Source organism: Hydra vulgaris, chromosome 05 (assembly GCF_038396675.1).
Source record: "Hydra vulgaris chromosome 05, alternate assembly HydraT2T_AEP".
NCBI lineage: Eukaryota > Metazoa > Cnidaria > Hydrozoa > Anthoathecata > Hydridae > Hydra > Hydra vulgaris.
Window position 1 is genome coordinate 39,310,001 of NC_088924.1, and position 12,744 is coordinate 39,322,744.

Sequence of the window (12,744 nt, forward strand, 5' to 3'; positions counted from 1 at the left end):
TAACTCTTTTGTGAATTCTGTTCACACTTTAATTAAAATAGATTAATTTTAATATAATCTAACATAGAATCTAAAAAACTCAAACAAAATAAAATAGAAACATTTTAGATAAGTTGGAAACATTTAAAAAAAGTTAAAAGTAAGTAAACAAAAACACCAAAAAGATCAGTAAAAGCCAAAAAAAACCAAAAACCCCAAAAAAACACATTTTTTTGGGTGAAAAATACACGATAGCAAAATAACACTTTTTTTACATCTCTACTCTGATCAGAGCTTCAACATCTTTGCAGTACATCAATAAACGTTTGGATTCTTGGCTAAGATTTTTGTGTGTCTGAAGTTTCTGAGGTGACAAACAAGTCAGAAAGATGCTTTCCAAGGGACTCAATTTTTCCTGATATTTCTTTTAACTACTCGCTGGGGAACTACTTTGTTAAGTGTTGAAAGAAGCTCATTCAACTCTTTGTTTGAAAACTCAGTCTTTTTATTTAAAAACTTTGGCATATATATAATTCTGGGATATATAAAATTCGCCGAATGGTCACACACGAGCAGTGAACGCCTGAGGGAAGAAATGAAGTTCATTAGAATAAAGGAGAATTATTTTTCGAACAAAGCATATTTTGATAGTTGCCAAGACAAAAAATAAAGATCAATGGAGAAATATTTAAATTATAAATAAGACAGATAATGTACCTAAACAGTACTAACAATAATAATAAACAATCAATTGTTTTATAAACACTAATATTAACGAAGATATATAAAAAATATGTCACCAAACAACAAATAAATAAAACAAAAACTGATTACAAAAATAAAAAGTATGCATCCAGCAATGAAAGGCTTCAGAATTGAAAAAAAAACATTAATGCCAATGTGTAAACATAATTTGCGAAGTGATTAAGTAATAAACATCTCCTCAGAGTCGCGTCTATTATTACTGGCGTTTCGATGATGATCAGCACTTATAACTAGTATATCCCGTTAGACAAACGTCATCGCCACTTATGCTTTACCCCACGACTCTGAATTTTTTGACTCGAATTTTTTCCTGAAGTTTTTTTCAACTACTCGCTGGGAAACTACTTTGTTAAGTGTTGAAACAAGCTTGTTCAGCTCTTTGTTTGAAAGCTCAGTCTTGTTTTAAACTTGTTGAAGTTGTTGAGCAGTCAAGGTAGATGCAGCTGCTGGAAAAGGTTTTCTTTGTCCTAATGACTCGGAAGAAAAGTTTACATCAAAATAACACAGTTTCTTATATTATAAAGTTTTTTTGTTGCAATAAAAGAGTCACTTAAACAAAAGCATATTAAGCATACATCGCAAAAAGAAAATATTTTTTACCTGGAGTAACTGGAAGATTTCTTCCTATTCCTTGACTAAGACGCAGAGTGCCATGGAGTGAGGGAGCCTTGTTATCTATTACAAAAGCAGCTACACTTTCTGCTGCTTTTTTGTCTTTTGCTGCAACTTCAAGCAAGTTCTGTCGAAATATTCCTTTTGTACGATTATGTGGATTCTCTCTTCCAATCAGTAAAAACATGCTGAACAATGTTTCTCAACAACTGGCAGCTCTTTTGGCTGACTGGTTGTGTTTCTTGTTCCAATCGGTTGAGGGGTTCCAAACTTTTCCAACAAAATAAATCATGCAATCAAGTGGTGATTCTCTTGTTGCAGGACAAATCTTTATTTTTGGTAGTCAGGCAGTGAGGAAAGTTGAACATTTTCACCATTGTTTTTTTTTAAGACATACTCAACAGTTTTCACAGATACCCATTGGGACTCTACGATATTCAAAGTTGATGCTTGACAAAAAACTTCTTAACAGTGTTTAAACATAAAGCCAGTCAGTTGCCTGTTAGCTTATTTCAAACAGAGGAAGCAGACAGTTTTTCTGTTGTCATCATGAGTTTTTGCTTGATTCGGCATTTTAAATAGTGTATAAAATAGTTAAAATATTTTAATAGTTTTAAATAGTTTTGCGTTTGTATTTTGCTTAAAAGGCACAAAAAAACTGCTCGCAGGTTCCCGGAATTTTAAAATTAATAAAGGGCCTAGGAACTCTTACTTAATCATTAAATCAAGATGTTTTCAATGTGAACTTGTCTCTTACAAAATTGTTATCATAATTTATATTAAATCATATACCTCAAAAACCACCATTAACACCCACATATACATATGTACAATTATTTTCCCATCAACCATATAAACACATTAGTACAGTCGTCCCCCGGTTAACGAACCCCCCTGTTAGCGAACTTTCGGTTAACGAACCGAAAGTTTGCCCAAAATCCTCCCCCGGTTAACGAACCGGAACTCGGTTAACGAACCGGGACCGCCAAATGGCGTGCACACGCGCGTGAAGGTCGGGCGCGCCGTCCAGCATTTCCCCTTCAGTTTTGTGAGTGTCATGGAAGCCTGGGAGGTGAATGGTTGTGCTGGGTGTGCTTTTGTTGTTTCATTTTTTTCTTTTCTTGTTTCACTAATATTTTTCATGCATTTTTGTGCTTTTTTCGAGGTTTTTTTCTCACTTGCGATTTTTTCGATTTTGCGATTTTTCAAAATGTCGAACCCTGCAAAAAAAAGCAAAAAAGTTTTCACTCGTGAAGAGAAAAAGACAATCATTCAAAGAGTGCAAAAAGGTGAAAAGCAAAGTGACCTGGCTAAGGAGTTTGGTGTAAATAAATCAACCATTGGCACCATCATCAGCTCGAAGGAAAAAATCTTGGCTGCTGCTCAAACTGCTACAAAAGGATCCACAAAATTTTTAGTTTTTTCTAAAATTTTGACAAGCAATTTTCATGCACAATTTCAATTTGTTTCAATTTTTAAAAGTGCATAAATCTCAGGTTTCAATCATTTCACCTTTGCCTATTTTATTTATCAAGTTGGACAATTTTTTGAATTTTTTCCCCCATTATTTCGGCAAAATCCACCAATTAAAAATTTTTTAATGGCGGCCTATGGGAAAACGCGTTTCGGTTAACGAACTTTTCGGATAACGAACTAGTTCGTACTCCGAATTAAGTTCGTTAACCGGGGGACGACTGTAATTACACAAAAAACTGTACAATTATATTAAAAACAATTATAAAATATAAACGCACATTAATTAAAGTTAAATTTAAATTTTAACAAAAATATACAGCTTTTATGTAAAAAATGTTTTTTTTCATGTCATTAATAATCTTGTCAATAAACCAAAAAATCAAAATTTTCAAATCAATTTTTCTTTCACGGACGATAATGAAAGATTTCAAAACCAACTCTAATGTACTTCTACATACTTATACTGTCATACCCCCAAAGGTTTTACTCGGAAAAAGAGGTTCAGTTAAAAGTCATTTTGTGACACTGGGACATCTTTAAGTCTTGACTTAAGTAATCAACTGCTGATTTAAATTAACAATTGGATTGAGATAGTTGTAAAGACCTTTAATTTAGGGCATATTTAACATAATTAAGATGACCTTTATTAAAAGTATTACAAATTATTTAATATCAGTCAAAAACTAATGAAGAAACATTGAATTTTAATAATTATTAAAGGGATAGAAAACGGACGTACCTCTTACTGAAACGTTCTTTTTCTTTATTTAAGCCAAAAAAATGTTAAAAACATGACAAAAAAAGTTCTCATCTTTCTCAAATTCAAAAAGTTCTCAAATTGAAAAAATATAAAATAGAATATTTTTTATTCATTATTTAGTTAAGTAACTACACAACTTCAAGAATCGTGAAGTTGATTCATAATTTATATTATATCTACTTAAAAAGCATTTCATCGTTTAAGCGGCAAGCTATTTTTTTTTTGGCATCTTTTTAATTCCTGACAAATATATTTTTTAGTTTATAATATTTCATAAATGATATAACGCATTTGTATTCAAATTTTTAAATCCTTTTAGTTTTTGTAGTTTTTTTTTTTTTTGATATTTTATAACTTTCTTTTTTTTTACACTAAATTTTTTTTGTATTATTGAATTTTTTTTATTTTATTTATAACAGGTATATAGTAAGAGTGTATTAGTTTTTGTTGTAAAAAACAATGAACTTTTACAACATGTAACATATCATTTTTTCACGTCTTTGAGCCCCGACTGATTATAAGATAAAAGGTAATAATTGTACAATACTCCCATTAAAGCTTAATGCTCGTATTTCTTTAAATATTTACCATCTTATTTAGAGCATCGGCATGATTTTTTAATTTTTTAATACTTTTAATTTTATATATTTAAAAACTTCCTTTCATAGTTCCATCAAAGTTTTACTACTTTAATGAAATTCAAAACTTTTAAAATCACAAGATAAACTATTGCGCTATTTTTTTATTACAATCGAATACAATCACGTTTTATACTTCCAACATTTTTTACAACATAATATTTATAACTATAAAACGTTCTCATGACCTAATTGTACGTTATACATAAAACTACTATTAAGCAATCATATTGATCTAACCATATTAACTTAATTAGTTGAAAGGTCTAGTAATTTATTAAATAATTAAAACATTTCATCTGAGCTATGTTTGACGCAACCTTAGTTTTTTGCAACTCGTATCTACATTTCAATTTTGCTTTTAAGCTTAAATAAAATTTTTCAAGAAGTATTTAAAATTATAATATTAGAAAATATTTATATATCAGTTTACATAAGAGAACAATGGCGGGATTGTTCTAAAAACGTTTGTATCCAGGAACGGATTAACCATTAAGCACGCTAAGCTCGTCCTTAGGGCACCGCATGGAAAGGGGGGCACCACAACGAGCTACTAAAATTTTTATGCAATTACTAAATTACTGCAACTGCATGAACAGCCTTAGCAACCGGTTGTTTATGTCAGAAAATCGGTGTTTTAGAGTTTTGCGACATATACACAGGAATCAGCTTTTGATAACTGTTTCTGCCAGTACCTGTTTCATGTTTGTTAAACTGAATAAGCCATGAATTCTAGGAACAATTATTATATTTAAATTTGCAACTTATAGAAAAACTGTAATCCTCGTGTTTTACTTTATTTACTGGCCTCATTCATCAGTGCAATTTTTATAATGGGAAAAAGAAAATATGATTCAAATCTAAGAAGGAAATCAGGTGGTAGCAGGATATTTAAAAAATACATATTTTAGAGGAAATCAGTTTTCTCCAGTATCATTAGTATGCAATACAAATAGTTTTACTTTTCAATTGGAAATCACTAATTTTACTAACACAAAATCTAAAATCTTGACGTCAATATCTTCTAAAAAAGAATACAATGCAGTATTAATAGTAATGTACAAATTAATAATTCAAATAAATTATTAATTTGTTCCTTCGCGTTTTATATTTATTGACACAGACATTTTAAAATCAATTATTACTTTTATTGGAAATTGCCCACAATGCCATAATATTTCAATTGAAATCAACTGATTTATCAAAAAAGAAAGGATTGGCTATTTTTCAAAAATTTTTTGTATAATACTTTCTTGCAATTAGAATAAAGACATAAATGCCAGGGATACATTTAGAGCGTTTACATTATAGAGCATAATTGACAAACTGACGACTGAAATGGAAAGAAGTAAAGTTTACAATGATGTCAGCACAGTTCTCATTCATCAATAACCTACAGTGAAGCGAAGAAGAGTATGTCAAAGGCTGTCATTCTTTAGACAGTTTTTACCAGAAAGATCTCAGCATGGACATCGTTGGAAAACTGCAGCAGTTTCATTAGTACCTCAGCTCAAAGTTTCAGGGGAACAAAAGTGCTTTCACTTATGCTCAACTGAAATGTTATTGTTCAAGATGATTTTTGTAGTGTTTTTCCAACCTAGATATTGCACTTTGCATTTTCCTTACCTTCATGCAAGCAAATGTTTCTGCTTAGCAATCCTTTTCACAGCTTAAGAGACTCAAAAGCCAATGTAGAACAACAATGAAGCAGGAGAGATTGGACTCTCTGTCTCTACTCTGCATCAAGGCAGATATGCTTACTTTAGTTGACTTTTACAATCAACGATGCAATAAACAATTTTACTCTTTCAAAGTCTAGGGAATGAAATGTCTGATTTATAAAAATTATAACAGTCACTAGTAGTGCAGTGGTTTCGTTACTGTTTACGTCATACTCATACATGTTGTTTACAACTTACATCATCATAGTTACATGATGTGTGACAGTGTGATGTATAGATTTTAGCATGTGTTTATAATATTTTTATAAATATTAATGTTGCACAGCAACTTGCACTTACCTGCTATTGGTTGGTTACGGTTCGGCTCCATACTTGATTGAGTGCTTTGGGCCCCTGAATATGTTAATCCGGCCCAGTTTCTATCGCATTGTTTAAAGCAACTTAAATGGTATTTATGCGTTTCTTAATTTCAAATAAGATTAAAAAGATTTAAAAAAATAAAGCTATTAAAACCTAGTTCTGATGAAAAATTACATTAGTGTTACCAACGTTATTATAACTTTAGATTTAATTGGTCGAGTTTGCCCAACATTACCCAACATAGATCCAACGTTGGATCGACATCGCGTGCCTACTAGGAGCAAAGTAGCATTAAGAAAATCAGAATTATTGAGTATAACACCATCTAATGTTTTAAAAGGTCAAATTGAGGATTTTTATAAAAAAATTTATGACTTTTTTGTGGAAAGCAAATATTTAGAGCAACATGCCAAGTGCTTTTCAAATCTTAACAAAACTAGCTTTAAACTAAATACAGGGCTTGAAAAAAGTTTTAGCTAAAAAAGGCATGTTCTAATATTTATTCTATCGATTCTGAAAAATGAAAAGTAAATATCACTACTAGCTACTGTTTTTCTGGCGATGGATCAGCGGATAGTGATGAAATATTTCGATATCAAATCATATTTAAAAGTTCATTCAGTCAGATGAAAGATGTCGCTTATTTTTGTGGTGAAATTGGTGCACATTTTTTTTTCAGTCAAACAGCTAAAAGATTGTAAACAAAAGAATTTTTTTCAGAATTACTTGAAGAAAATGCCTTTAAATGTTGATTGGTTAACTTAAATCAGGCCATTGAGCTTTACTGATGTAAGAACTTGAAGCTTTACTGATGTAAGCACTAGAACTTGATGCTACTCGAACTATATAAGTTAAGTCACCGCCAGCTCTCCGCGAATAGAAATAAAAATAGTTATCAAAAGTTTATTGCAACAAGTGTTGTCAGCTCTAGTCATCAACGAAAATTTTTTTAAGCTTCAGAATTTGGTGCCATTTAGGCTTGCAGGAATAGGTGATTGTCATCATGTCTATTCACCGCGAGTTTCCAACCACTAGTGATAATGACTCTTTTTATTTGCGGCTAGTGTCTTACACTAGCCGCAAATAAAAACTCAAACTACAGAAAGCTTTTATTGATTTTAAGTAGATATGGGAATCGAACTCATCTTTTAAAGTTCGATTAAATCTAATGTTCGAGTTCAATTTAGTTCTGTCTTCAGGTTCAGTAACAACTACATTTCGGGTTTGGTATCATTGCAACTGTTTTTTTTTTATTAGTTTCATTAGTTACATTCACAATGATAAAACGCATATAAATTAAATTAATAATATAGAGTTAAAGCATTGAAAAATATTTATATTTTTAATCCTTTAACTACTGCAACTTTCAAAAAACAAGAAATATTTACTGTTCCAACGAGTTAAAACATCCTATTGAAGAATGTTATGTAGCTCCTGATTTTTCCCACCATGTTTGAATTAGCCGACCATCTCTTTTAAAGTCTTGATCATTTCTTGAACTAAATTAGCTCCATTGGATTTCAAACTTGGATTTTACCTGCAAAAGCCTGATAAAAGTATTTGAGGATGTCATCGGTTCATTGATTAGTTTTTATTGCGACATGAGTAACTCCAATATGTTTGTCTTTCAGCTTTCGAACACATTTGTATTAAAACTTTAGTAGTAGTGTCTTATACAGCGTTGCTCAACTGCACATAATATCCTCAAGTTACACTGATTCTTACTTCGATCAAATGTCAATCATTGTTTGAGCAAAGTGACTTTTTTTTTGTACTAGAAAAAACATTTCATTTCTAAAATGCTATTAAAAACTTATAACAAATATATTTTGCCAGCAAAGGCAGCAATTAACTTATCTCTGAATTTTTAGGTAAAAAGCTTGTTATTTTTAATTGTCTAGGTTCTGTATTAATCTTTTTGATGCGTGATGTTTTATGTCTTTGTAGAGTTATAGTATGACTAATTGGCACTGACATCCATAATCCATACTGTTTACAAATGGCAAACTTCTTGAGCACCTGTTAATTACAACATGATCACTTACAATTATACAGAGTTTAAATAAAATCTATATAACTAAGAATGATTGAATAATAGGTTAAGACTCATTTAATGATCAGTTAATTATCAAATCTGAATGGCGCTCAGACAGGCATTGTGTGCAATATGCCTATCAAATGCAATTGATTATGAATTAGTTAAAAGATTCATAAAATTAAATTATTATGTATGCAGTAAGTCAAGCAGCAAATCTCACCTCTAACTTCAACCCAACCGAAGTGTATCTAGCATTCACTCTTTGTCTATGATGCAGGAATTAAGCAAGCTGCACCGTCTGCTATTAATTTCTCCAATACTTTTTTAGTCTTTTTATTTACGAGGTAATTTATGGTTATTCATTATCACTAAATTATAATGTAATTAATTTAATCATTAATTATTAGAATTTGAATAAAAACTCGAACCCAAATATATTAAAAATCAGACCCAACAACGCCTCGATAATGCAGATATTTTTGAACAACCTTTCAGTTTTGGATGATTTATTGTAATATGTTATGTTATTTATTATATTATGTATTGACAATGATATACTATATATAGAAGAAGTCTACCTTCAATCCGAAAAGTGAAGCCGCTTTTGCTCTAATTAGAAAAGGCTTCTAAAACATTATCCAACAATATTTTGCCCTTTTTACACATGGCGGAGTAAGTTTGTAAAAAAAAAAAAAGCGGCTTCACTTTTCTTCCATTTCCAAAACCCTTTTTTTTTGGCACCATTAAGCTAAATAGTGTTATCGAGTCTAGTCACCAAATATTTTTTGAGGCCAATGTCAGTAAAAACAACTTTTTGACTTATACCACCAGCGTTTACTTTAAACATTTTGTTTCAGTAGAGCTTTTTCGACATATTTTGTCGAGTTTATTTAACAAGAGTTTTTCAAGTTAACAGCAGACACAAGCAGCTTTTTAACACTTACCTCTAGTAATAATTTCAAACAATTTGCTTCAGAAGAATTTTTCCGGCTAGTGTTTTGTGTCAGCTGGCGCACATATGGTTAGCCAAAGGCCTGGTAACGATCTCTGCAACTAGTGTGTATAAAAGTTTGAGTAAACCTGGTTTTTTGACTTTATATTTATTTTGACTAGTACACTGTTTATAAACAGATTGGCATCAATAAAAGCGATAAAAAAAAACACTTGCAAAATGAAAAGGATAGTCTTTAGCATCAACAACTTTTGCTATACAGGGTTTTCTTCTTAATTACTAGATCAAGTAGAAAACAATGTACAGCAAACGAAAACCTACGATCAGGCGTCAAGTCAATCTAAAATAAAAATGATATCAAAAAGATGTTTGAAAAGTCTCCACTAAAATTTATCAACCTTTGGAAAAGCACACTAACAAGGGTTCCGGCCCGCCGCAAATCAATTTTTTTTATGCTTTGCTCAATACCGTCTTATATATGTGAAAAGTTTCATTAAAAAACTTAGCTACATCTCAAAGCAATCTGTTACTAAAGTAATTGATGAAAGTTTGCCAGTGAATTGTTGAACTTTAAAACAGAAGACTTTGTCATAAACACAAAAGGATTAACTGATGCTGAGGTAATACTTCAACGAAGTAAGGGTGTCTACCCATATAAATACGTCAACAGTTATAATCGCTTTAATGAAAGCTTCAACTACCAGTTAAAGGTCCATTGTACACAAAGCATAAAATTGAATGGTTATCTGGTAAGTTAAATTATGATTATAATGGGCACTTTCTCTCTGAATTTGTTGGATTAAGACCTGAGACTTTCGGTATACTCGAATCTTGTGGAGAAAACAAAAAAGGCCGTCTCTATAAAAGTTTTGCTGAGAGTTTATATACTCAGCAAAACTTTTATAGAGACGGCCTTCAAACATGAGTTGTGTTAGCAGTTCCTTAGTCAAAAAGAATTATGCAGTAGGGTGGTTCATAAAAAAGAAGTAAAATTATAAAAAAAATAAAAAAGTAATTATCATTTTATATACAAAATATTATATTAGATTGTATGGCTATAAAAGTTGTTTTTTTAATAGCAAATAAAAAAAATGATTTCTTTAGAGTTTTTTATAACAATTATTTACAGAGAAGTTTAACACATTAATTAATTTTAAAGAAACTTTTTTTGATGATATTCAAGATTTGCCCGATCAATTATAACCGAAACATCATTTAGAATGGATTGACCAAAACGGTGGTATGATCACTATGCATACAAAGTTTTCATCCTTAAAGCATTACCCATGTATTATTTTTTGTAAACATATATATGAGTACTTCAGTAAACCACTCCGAACATTCGAAAAGAACTCATTGCAAATGCTTAGACAAAATCGCAACTTACCAAAAGTTTGTTTATAATAATCTAGTTGTACTTGAATTTTTTAAGTTTTACAGTTTTTAGTTTTTTAAATTTGAATCAGTTTGCTTTATAGCTATATATTCAAGTTATTTTAACTTTTATATTTACCTAATTTTAAAAATGGAAATGTCAAAGTATTTATTTAATAAGGATTTTGAAAATTTAAATTATTACCCTTTTCAGAAAGGTATTATTAATAACTTATGTGATGAAAACTTAGTTATTTTACAATCTTTTATGTAGCTAAAAATATGCTCTTTAAAGAATTTTGAAAATTTAAACTTTGACTCTTTTCAGAAGGATTTTAAAAATTTAAACTTTGACCGTTTTCAGGATTATTGATAACTTTTGTAATGAAAATTTATTTATTTTACAATATGGCTAAAAATATAGTCTTGAAAAAAAAATCTTACATAGAATGTTGATTTAAGGTTTTTTTCTTCCTCATAGAAACCAACTATTAAATTTTTTGGAATTTTAGTATTTTCATCTTTATTGTGTTTATCATTTTCTAGCTCCTGATTTCATTTTCTATCTTTATAAATTTCTTATTTAATATTCTATGGATCATGGTTGTTTCCAAGGCGAAAACAAAATAAAAAGAAAATGGTAATTTTGAATGTTTTAAATGATAATCTTCTGTGTTTTAAAAAAAAATTCCATAAAGTCATCGCCATCAAATTGTCACCAACAAGTCGTTACCATCAAATCGTTACCATTTAATTTATCCTCTTAAGCAGTCTGTTAGATTTTGAAGATCAAACAGGACCAGTCTGTGGTTTAACATTATTTTTCCATCTGGTTTCATATCAAGTAACTCCAAATGAGAAAGAATTTCTCCCATATGATATGTCAACTAATTTGTTTTTAGCTAACTTCAATATTTCACAATTTAAGTTCTTGTCTATTTGAAACTATCGAAGAATAATGAAGAATAAAGAAAATTCTTTTAACTGTCTATTCTATCAAGTAGTGGTTGCACATCTTGAAGGTAAATTCCACACTTTTGAAAATCACTTTGAAATATTTTATAATATTCGGTTCCAGATTTTCAAGGACTTTTTTCAGAAGCAACGGAAAGTACGGCTTAGGTAAAACACTTTTGATAACGTTCAAATAAATTGTTAAAAGTGAGTGTATTAAACCAGTGACGGATCCGAGGGGGTGAAGTATGCATCCCCATTCTTGGATCCCATTTCCTGGATGCGTTACTGAATCAAACCAACCTGATTTAGTACTTTTGAAGCAATAATTTTTCTGATCTTCCTCTGTTCATTATTTTCCACATTTTGGTGGCTTTTTACAAGTAAAAAGAAAGAAGAAATTCACTAGCTATACTTCCACAGATCATTAAAGAAGTATTTGACTTAGAAAAGTTAAAAACTTTTTCTGGATACCTAATACTTCGACGACTTATTAGTTTTCTTTTTCTAGGATCATCAGTAAAGTTGATTTTGTCTAGATTCTGTTGCAGTTACGTTTTGACAATCTCTTTTAAATTTCCAATATATTTCCTTATTTACTGCAGCTCTGCAGCATTTGATATGTACTAAAAATCGTTCTGTTAGTTTGAGGTATTGTGTTTTAGATAAGACCTTTTTTATTGGATAAAAAATATTTTATCTAATCAAAGTAGCATCCATTTGATGACAATATCAAAACGTTCTAAATAATAGCTTAATTTTAACTCAAAGACTTGTCCGAATTCTCTTTAATTTAAATTTGTACGTAATTCATAATCATTAAGTAAATTGCATATAAACCCCGGTATGGTCCGTTGATACCTAAGCCCAACCTCCGTTTTTAAAAATTGAGGCTGGGTCCGCTTTCGGTGATACCCGACTCATTGACATCCCTGTTTATAACATTTATATTTTCCTGCTGTCTTATTGCCACAGTGCTTCTTAAGAATATCTATAACACCTTGATTAAATACTTTTTCATGGTCTCACCGCTATAATCTTGATTGACATCCAAAAGCCTTTTTGGTACTTGTTCTCAATTCAATAGATTTTTTTTTAAATTTAATTTAGGTGTCCTAAGAAGTCCTTACGGTCTTATTACAGAGCACCGCGAA

The 12,744-nt window shown here is 30.4% G+C and overlaps 1 protein-coding gene and 1 long non-coding RNA gene across 2 annotated transcripts in view; one reads left to right on the forward strand and one right to left on the reverse strand.

Annotated features, from left to right (window-relative positions):
* LOC136080849 (uncharacterized) overlaps window positions 1–3,710 on the reverse strand; it is a 24,203-nt gene extending 20,493 nt beyond the window's left edge. Inside the window, exon 1 of the mRNA XM_065798158.1 lies at window positions 3,572–3,710. The gene's annotated coding sequence lies outside the window, so the exon portion shown is untranslated. The remainder of the gene's footprint in view (window positions 1–3,571) is intronic.
* The window catches only part of LOC136080851 (uncharacterized), a 24,755-nt gene that overhangs the window by 5,357 nt on the left and 6,654 nt on the right, over window positions 1–12,744 (forward strand). The window lies entirely within an intron of this gene.